This window comes from Mustelus asterias, chromosome 13, assembly GCF_964213995.1.
Source record: "Mustelus asterias chromosome 13, sMusAst1.hap1.1, whole genome shotgun sequence".
Taxonomy (NCBI): Eukaryota; Metazoa; Chordata; class Chondrichthyes; order Carcharhiniformes; family Triakidae; genus Mustelus; species Mustelus asterias.
Window position 1 is genome coordinate 68,565,514 of NC_135813.1, and position 7,920 is coordinate 68,573,433.

General features: G+C 47.4%; 1 pseudogene; it reads right to left on the minus strand.

Annotated features, from left to right (window-relative positions):
* Window positions 1-391: 391 nt before the first annotated feature.
* On the minus strand, window positions 392-605 carry LOC144503186 (U2 spliceosomal RNA; annotated as a pseudogene).
* Between the last annotated feature and the right edge of the window lie 7,315 nt (window positions 606-7,920).

The following is a 7,920-nucleotide window of genomic DNA, read 5'->3' on the forward strand; positions in this document are numbered from 1 at the left end:
TGAGGCAGCGGTGCTAACCAACATGTCACTGTGCCACCCATGTACACTTTCAGCAGAATGCTCCCCTTTCTCCACCTTCCCTCCAGTGACCCACTTCACTATCAGTACAGAGCTGAAGAGCGCTATGCAGCAGTTCAGTGAGTCTGAAGGATCAGAGAAGGCTTTCCTCTCTGCTATTTAAGGCTGAGTATGCACGGGTGAGGACCAGCAAGCACTGGGTTGCCTGATTCTCCATGCAGCTGGCCTCTCTTTATATGGAGATTTACACCAGTGCAAAGGCTTGCATGGAACTCAAGTTAGTGACTAACTTAATGTTCTCTCCAACTGCTTTTGCTGGAGCGAGTGGGTGATTTGTTTAACTTTATAGCCACTTTAATGTTATTTTTTAAAAATGTTTTACTCCATTCTTCAAGTTACAAAGCCAATGCACAGAGTTTACTGGGCAAACCCAAATCTATCTCCTTCCTTGCTCCAAAAACCAAATTCAAATTGAATCCAATCCCCACAAGAGCGACAAATAAGATCCAAGCTGACAAGGTAAGGCATTACATTCCACCTTGGATTTGATCCGACACTTGATCTGAGCCAAAAGGCATTGAAGCGATGTTATTAGCTGGTCATTAAAGTGGCCAACATATGCACAGGCTACATGAGGTCTTTCAGGCTGCTGTGTGGTCATGTGGTTGCTTGGTCATGTAGCTTAGAGGACGGATTGGATTGACTGCTCTAATCTCCCTCCGAGGGTGCACAGTGCCTCTGGAAATGCTGACCAAAGCATCTCTCTTCCACCTTCTTCCTTCGGGAAAAAAATGCAAAAGTTTGAGGTCACGCATCAACTGACTCAAGAACAGCTCCTTCCCTGCTGCCATCAGGCTTTTGAATGAACCTTCCTCGCAATAGGCTGAGCTTTCTCTACACCCTAGCTATGATTGTAACACTACATTCTGCACTCTCTCCTTTCCTACTCTATGAACAGCATGCTTTGTCTGTATAGTACACAAGAAACAATACTTTTCCAATACATGTGACAATAATAAATCAAATCAAAATCTAAACATTCAAAACATTATCTGCCGCTGGTCCAGAAATGTACTCCAAGGTTCAGCTACAACCAGCTGAGTAGGGTTTAGAGGGCCCTGCACCCTTTTGACAGGAACTCTCTACACTGGCTCCTTCTCCAACACTTGCTCCTGCTCATTGTGATATGTGCCTCACAGTGTGAAAAACCAACCACCTGCTCTGGAAGCCCCAGTGAGGTGTGTGTATCTAGAGAGTATGCATGAGGCATGTGATTGTACTCATTCTTCAGTGCGTACAAGCTCCCCTTAGGAGCTTTCATCTTCACCTCCTGAATGACGCTTGATGATCCTGTGATAAACAAAAGACGCGAACAACTTGGGAGGCTGGCATCAAGCCAAAATGAGTGAACGGTGTATTGCCATGTGGCTGTTTAATGTTTAATTATGTCATCGGGTAGCTTGGAGACCCACATCTCTCCATCAGCTATGGCCATGCATGTCCGGGACTCAGCAGCTCTTCTGCAGTGGTCAGAGTGGCTCTGACAGGAAGGCTAACCCCAGTTCTCTGCCTCTTCCTCTGCAGGGAGGGAAACAGGATGAGGGCGAGAAACGGGACGTGTTGAGAGGATGAAAGAACAGCATTTGGGGGACGATGACTGTGAGGGGGCAGGTGGTTTGGGATGGCAACAGGATGCCAGTCAGTGTGAGTGGTAGCTGGGCAAGGGGATGTGAGGAAGTCCCTTAAGAGTGAGACGATTAGATGTATGGGCAAGCTGTTGGTCAGAAGAAGACTGGGGTAGTCGGGAGAGGGGGTTTGGCCTTGAATGTGGCATTCCATTTCCGTCTCCTACCACGATGAGGCCATTGAACATCTTGTGGCATTATATCCAGCAGCAAAACTCTACACTCTTGCTGCTGATCTCCTCTGCCACTATCCAACCAAGTCGGTCTGGTCTCCAAGGCAAATTTCTTCCTCTCGTCCAAGGGGAACCAAATTTGTCTGCAGGCCTTTGCAGCCCATATTGTTCTGGTGCATCTGAGAAGGATGCAGAGGTAGCCTTTCCTCGTTCAAACTCCATCACTCAAACACCTACTCAGATGCGGATGTGAGGAAGTCCATTGGGGAACTTTGGTAGCAAAAACAAGAAGGCAGATTATTATCTGAATGGCTATAGATTGAGAGAGGGAAATGTACAGTGAGACCTGGGTGACCTCGTCCACCAGTCACTGAAGGTAAGCATGCAAGTGCAGCAGGCAGTAAAAAAGGCAAATGGTATGTTGGCCTTCATAGTGAGAGGATTCAAGCACAGGAGCAGAGATGTTTTGCTGCAATTATACAGGGCCTTGGTGAGACCATACCTGGAATATTATGTGCAGTTTTGATCCCCTTACCTGAGAAAGGATGTTCTTGCTATAGAGGGAATGCAGCGAAAGCTTACCAGAATGATACCTGGAAGGAGATATTGTGTCGGTTAGGATTATATTCATTGGTGTTAAAGTTTATTTATTAGTCTCAAGTGGGCTTACATTAACACTGCAATGAAGTTACTGCGAAAATCCCCTAGTCGCCACACTCTGGCGCCTGTTTGGGTACACTGAGGGAGAATTTACCATGGCCAATGCACCTAACCAGCACGTCTTTTGGACTGTGGGAGGAAACCCAAGCACCCAGAGGAAACCCACACAGACGCGGGGAGAACTTGCAAAGTCAGCACAGTGACCCAAGCCGAGAATCAAACCCCAGTCCCTGGAGCTATGAGGCAGCAGTGCTAACCACTGTGCCACTATGTCACCCCATTCAGAAGAATGAGGGAGATCTCATCGGAACCTATAAAATTCTAGCAGGATTAGACAAAGTAGATGCAAGAAGGATGTTTCCGATGTTGGAGGAGTCCAGAATCAGGGGTCATAGTCTGAGAATATGGGATGTATCAGTTAGGACAGAGATGAGGAGAAATTTCTTCACCCGGAGAGTGGTGAACCTGTGGAATTCGTTACCACAGAAAGCAGTTGAGGCCAAAACATTGTGTGATTTCAAGAAGGAGTTAGATATAGCTCTTGGGGCTGAAGAGATCAAAGCATATGGGGGGGGGGGGGGGGAAGGTTGCCTTGAGGAACCAAAGAAGTGGACCTGAATCCTTCAAGGATCAAAATAGAGGCATCAGTATGAAGTCTAGATCTGAGACACAAAGCTGTATTATTTGCGAGTGGCATCAGGGTAAAGGATGATTAGTTACCACAGAATGGAACGTGTTAGGCACAGAACCCAAAGACCATTCCCTCAATCTAGTACCTGTACCAGCTTTAATCCACCTCTCCAGCTTTGAATTCCCACATCGCTCCGTTACATCTGCAGACCCTCGACAGGAATCGACAACACAATATACAAATTAATCAACCCCAGAAGAAACTTTGCGGTTGTAGAAACAGGAGCAGCTGGAGGCCAGCAGCAGATTGTCGTCCTGTTCGAGATCCTCGAGGTCACTGGATTTGCCGCAAAGCTTGGGATATACTGGAAGCTGAAAGTGTTTACGGGAAATGCAGAACTAATTGGAAATGCAAGTCAACGAATTTCTGTCAGTGTTGAGTCATTTCTTCAAACTGCTTTCTCTTCAGACTATACATAGGATTAGACCCCGTCAATATGTGATACATAATATCATATCACTCAAACGGCACTCCACACAAAGGCAAAATATTTCTGTCACAACTAAATTTGGAGAGCTTGTGTCCATTCATGAAGGAATGATAATGTTCAGTGAATTGGGTATTATTAAACTGAATAACTGTAAAACTATGTCAAAGTCATAAACTGTGTATAATTAGTTGACCTGTGGTTCAGTCAGATAAGACGGATCGAATGTCTCCCTCTATTCCTACCACTCGGCCTTAATTTTCCAGCCTCCCCGCAGTAGGTTTCCCCACGGAGAGGCCGGTGAGCCATTGAAATCTCCGTTCACGTCAGCGGGGCTGGAAGATCCCGTCAGCGTGAAGGGGCTGGAAAATTTCAGCCTTCAATCCACCGCAGCAGGTTTTTGTCAATTCAGTGAGTGTTCGTGTGCCTTGGCTGTAAAAGACACTCAGAGACAGGTTTTATTGACTACTTTAAAAAAGAAGAGAATAGTTTTTATTGTACTTAACCTCATCTCAGTAAAATAGTAAAGGAAAACTTCCAACTTTCGCACAAACACTCGAAGTTCACATACACACAAATAGATTAGAGTGGGAGGATAGATTAAACAATTTAGATTCCAGTAAAACTGAAGGGATATATGACTCTTGAATGTTAATGATTCTGCTGGCATCAGGCTGAACTTGGTGATCCTGTTGCTTTTGTCGTTAGGATAGTTTAAATATGCTGATGATTTATCTATTCTTCTCGAGTCAACAGTACTGGGTTTGAGTTATTTTTAAAATCTGTCAGTGGCAGCTGGAGAGTCCAAATCATCACAAAATAAATCTTAGAATCCCTGCAGTACAGAAGAAGGCCATTCGGCCCATCAAGCCTGCACCGACAGCAATCCCACCCAATCCCCGTAACCCCACATATTTACCCAGCTAATGCAAGTCAATCCCCAATCCGGATTATATACTTGCATGGATGTGCTCCAAGAATTAGGGGGCCACATTCCTAAATTGGCTTTTGAGTGTTTCTAACGTGTCTCAGCTATGCCTTCCCCTCAACTGTATACCCCTCCAACTGGCCCACGAGTGCAGTGGTCGACTGCCCCCACAAGCCCTCCCCTGGCATTTCTTTTCAACTGCATCATTGCATCAGCTCGCAAAACAGCGGTGCTGAAGTTTGACAACCAGAGCAGCTTCGACCCACTCTCGGCGACCATCAGAAACCCGCCCATCGTGCTGGCGGAGTATCATGTTCAGGTTTCCCTCTCTCTAATCCCTTTCCTTCCTCCCCCTCTCATTCTTCATCCCATTGTGATTGGAGTTGATATCCCTGTCCTACCCCTCTGAACCATTTGATGTTGGTGTCCCGATGCCCCATGTGGATCTGACCCCTCCTCACCTTGAGGCCTTTTGCATTGTGACTTAGAGAGACTCGCCCCCACCCCTGCCACCAACAATGAGACTACTGAGTGCCCGCCCCGACATCACCTCTTCCCCATCCCCAGGGCTGACGTGTGTGAGGGAATGACCACACCCTGCACACCATGATGGATACAGGATTAACAGGCCTTCCCCTTCCCTGGCCTGGGACCAGGACACACATACCAACTGCAATATATTGTGGCTGGATCTACAGGCCTACCTAAGCTTTCAGGCCCCATCCCCTCTCCCCCAGGCCATGCGTCTGTGAGCACCCCTCCCCAATCTTCCACCCCCTACAGTCAAGCCTTTATCCCTCTATCTCTTTCCCCATCTCTCCTCCCCCTTGCCCCACCCTCCCCCAGCCTTCCCACTGGTCTGGAACGGCAAGCCTCAGCTCAGAGACTCCCATGCCTCCCTGCTGTTTTTGCCTGCGCAGCCCTGGCATGAGTCAGAGCAGCTGCGAATGAAAGGTAGACAACCATACCTCGAGGTCATAAGTGAAATGGTGTTCACTAGGTGCATGTCACTTATACCTGGTCATGAATCACACCAGTATGGCGCTATGATCAGGAGTGCAGCTGGTGAGCTGCTTTTATTGATGAGAATTCATGATATTTAAATGAATGCTGAAGTCAATGGCCATTTGCATCGCGCGCTGTCCGTGCCGCTGGAGAAACTGTCAGCCAATGGCTAACATCCTCCAAAGCAGCAATACCCACGGCAGGTGGGCCAGAACATCCCGGACACCATCATCTGTCAGCTTCGGCATCATCCCTGCCAACAATGCCAACTCTAATACCATCTCTGATAAATTCTACACCCTCTGCCAACTTCCATGCCATCTCTGCAACTCCCATGCCATCTCTACCAATGCCTACACTATCATGCCAACTCTGATATCATTTCTGCCAACTCTGACGCCATCTCTGCAACTCCCACACTATCTCTGCCATCTCCCACACCATTTCAACAACTCCCATACATCTCTGCTGATTCTGGCGCCATATTTTTCAAGTTTTGATTCCCACACCACATTTGCCACCTCCCATACAATCTCTGCTGGCTTTGACAGCCTTGAGTTCCGCCTGCCACATTCTTACCGACTCCCACACCACCTCTGCCCAAGAACTACTGATCTCTGCTGATTTTTGAGTTGATCATTATTGTTCCAAGTGAGTTGCTGGGATTGCGGGCAGCATTATTCAAATGCACAATTTGTGACACTTGCCTCTAATTGCGAGCAACTTCGGGTCACAAATATTTGTGTTGATGCAACTTTCGAGCAGCTTAGACCCGAGAAAGTCAAGGTTGTCTGCAGATTATAGAAATTCTGTTGAAGTTCTGCATTTGCACATTAATGAAACTCATCCACTCTATCAACATAAATGATAATTTTTCATGCCAAGTGCTTTTAGACAACAAGGATTTTATCTCTGGAGACAGATGGTGGAATCTGTGGGTAATATTAGGCAGAGAACCTGACCTACACTACACACACGGTGCAGACTGGATCAGTCAAGAGTAAAAGACCCCCTTTTGTTTTGATTACTTGTGTACTTCAAGCCAGCAGAACTTAATGATTCTTGCAATAATTATGGACTGGACTTGGTTTAAAAACTGCTCGAAGACCCTGAGCTAAATTTGGTTCTTGTGGTGTTGCTATTAACCATGCTGCAGTAGCCTCGCATGGCTCTACGTGCGTCCCTCGGGCAGCTGTGGTTCCTGTGTGGTCCACAGGGAGCTCTCCAGGGATGAGTGTGCCACAGTTACAATGTCACCTGCAGTGCCGAAAGGCTCTGACTCAATACTATCCTGACGTCACACAGCCTAGCTGTCTGATGTGAAGCCAGGTTTCCAAATCTGGATGACAAATGATCCAGGCCCCCATTTACTCAACAAAAAACAAAGGCAAAGTTGCAAGCTGGCCCCTGCAGTAGGGTTAGGGACGGCACGGTGGTTAGCATGAGGCTAGATGAGAGTGAGTTGGGTGTTGAGAAGGAGCATGAGGCAGTAAGATGACATCATCCTCAATAAGAGGGGGCATGGTGGCACAATGGTTGGCACCGCTGCCTTACAGCTCCAGGAAACCAGGTTCGATTCCTAGCTGGGGTCACTGTCTGTGTGGAATCTGCATGTTCTCCCCGTATCTGCAGGGGTTTCTTACGGGTGCTCCGGTTTCCTCCCACAATCTGAAAGATGTGCTGGTTAGGTGCATTGGCCATGCTAAATTCTCTCACATTGTACCCAAACAGGCGTCGGAGTGTGGCAACTAGGGGATTTTCACAGTAGCTTCATTGCAGTGTTAATGTAAGCTTATTTGTGACAATAATAAATAAATTTGTTTCAAAAGGCCAGACACACTGATCACAGGTAATTTGGGTTTTATTTTTTGGAACATTTTCAGCGCGTCACGGGAATGTATTTGGAGGTGTTGCAGTGAGTTCCTGCATTTATCGGCGAATGTTGCCACATCCTGGAGCCGGTGCGCAAGAGGAGAAGTTGACCTGTCCTCACAAAGGCTGCAACGAGTATGGGAAAGCAGTGACAGTGCCTCTGGGTCTGGCAACACCACAAGGAAATGGAGCAGAGGCTGCAGAAAGGGCAGGCTGTGCACAGTGCCTTCTGCCAGTTTGGAGCAGGACAGCTTTGACAGAGACAGAAAGCTGCCTAGCAGGCCTACCGATGCATGCAGCATCTCAGTGTGTTTGACCTCCCACTGACCCCCCCCCCTTATAGAACATAGAACAGTACAGCACAGAACAGGCCCTTCAGCCCACGATGTTGTGCCGAGCTTTGTCTGAAACCCAGATCAAGCTATTTCCTCCCTATCATCCCGAAGTACTCCATGTGCCTA